The sequence below is a fragment of the Marmota marmota genome, unplaced genomic scaffold (genome assembly GCF_001458135.2).
Source record: "Marmota marmota marmota unplaced genomic scaffold, marMar, whole genome shotgun sequence".
Lineage (NCBI taxonomy): Eukaryota > Metazoa > Chordata > Mammalia > Rodentia > Sciuridae > Marmota > Marmota marmota.
Window position 1 is genome coordinate 3,842,081 of NW_025999895.1, and position 1,847 is coordinate 3,843,927.

At 50.7% G+C, this 1,847-nt stretch overlaps 1 long non-coding RNA gene across 1 annotated transcript; it reads left to right on the forward strand.

Annotated features, from left to right (window-relative positions):
- Positions 1–309: 309 nt before the first annotated feature.
- LOC125614876 lies at positions 310–1,586 on the forward strand. Its single transcript, XR_007345450.1, has 3 exons — positions 310–338; positions 648–770; positions 886–1,586. It is a non-coding gene; the product is annotated as an uncharacterized LOC125614876 (long non-coding RNA).
- The last annotated feature ends 261 nt before the right edge of the window (positions 1,587–1,847 follow it).

Sequence of the window (1,847 nt, forward strand, 5' to 3'; positions counted from 1 at the left end):
GACAAGGTGGCGATGGCAATGGCCAGGGAGCTGGGACCCACGTGGTCTCCATGGTGGCCCGAGACCTCGTGTGCCGTGGGGCTGGTTGCTCCCACGAGGGCCTTTCCAGGGACACCGAAAGGCCACTTCACTGGACACAGCAGGCAGCCAGGAAGAGATGGGCCATCAGAGCTCTCTCCCACTCTGCTCCCACCAGCTCTGTGACCTGAGTGGCCATCTCTGCTTTTCCTCATCAATGAACTGACTGGTCACTTATATGCTGGCTTGTGTCCCCTGCCACCAAATTCCTCTGCTGAAGTCCTAATCAGAACGTAACTGTTTGGAGGCAGGACCTTGGGGTACGTGATCGGGTTAGAACAAGGCTGCTTGGGTGGACCCTAATCCACTTTGAGGGTGTCCTTACACGAGAAATCTAGGCCCTCAGAGAGCCACTGGGAACGCTCCCAGAGGAAAGGCCGCTGAGGACAGACAGGGAGGCGGCTCTGCTGGCCGACGGAGAGGCCCCTGAGAAATCAGCCCCGTTGACACCTCCATCCTGCCCCCCAGCCCCTAAACCACGGGAAATCACGTCTCTGTGTTCAAGCGGCACAATCGGGAGGAGTCTGCTAGCACAGCGCCAGCAGACGCCGCCACCTTCTCTTCCACAGCCCAAGGTCATTTCAAGGGCCCAAGGAGAGACTGCAGGCAAAAGGGTCTGGGAATCAGAAGGAAAAACGCAGTTTTCTCCATTCCTTTTTATTCCATTAAGGAGAAGATCTCGTTTGGCCAAGGTATGTCTTCAATATCTTTCTGATATTGGAAATCTCCCTTCTAAAAAGAAATTGAGATAAAATTCTCTCAACATAAAATCCTCCACGAACCGTTTTCGGGTGTACTCTCCTGCAGCTGTAACCACAGCACTGTGCGGCTGTCACCGCTCACTGGGGCTGAGACACCCCATCCTCCAGGGCCTGGTGGTCCAAGCTCACCTTCGTCTCTGGATTTTCCTACTCTGGACGTTTCATAGAGTACATGTCACAGGAATTGTATGTGTGACCTGGGTGCCAGGTCTCTGTCACCACATACCTTGGGTTCATCCATGCCACAGCATGAGTCGTGCCTCTCACCTTTTCATGGCTGAATTATATTCCATGGAAACCACGTTCTGTTCATCTGTCTATCCCCTGATGGACATTTGGGCTGTTACTATCTTTTGGCAATTAAGGATTGTGCCCCCATGAATGTCAGTGTGCAAGAATGTGTCTGAACGTCTATTTCAATTCTATGGGCTACATACTTAGAAGCGGAATTTCTGGGTCATATGGTGATCCTATGCTTACATTTTTGGGGAATGGATCTCTCCTGTTCTAATCAAGCAAGAGCTCGTCAGGATTCAGACCTTCATTGGAGAGGGCGTTCAGAAGAAGTTTGCAGAACTCTTGATTTCTAACGGCCCCACAAAGTCCATGCTGGATTTTCATCTGTAGGAGCAGCACAATATTTTTTTAAAAATAAGCGTTACTGTAGCCAGACATGGTGGTGCGTGCTGGTGATCCCAGCAACTCAGGAGGCGGAGGCATCGCAAGTTTGAGAACAGCCCCAGCAATTGAGTGAGATCCTGTCTAAAACAAAACAATTAAAAAAAAAAAAGGCTTTTGATGTGGCTCAGGGGTTCAATCCCCAGTACCAAAAAGGAAGAGAAGGGAAAAAAAGACAAAAGAATTCATGTTACTTTAGGAAACGGGCAGATGCAAACCTATTTAGAAAACAGACGACACTGTCCAGAGGGCTGGCCTCCCGCGGGCAGGCGTCTCTGTCTGGTTTACTCTGAATCTCCAGGCCCTCCGATGGTGCCTGCATGATGTCAG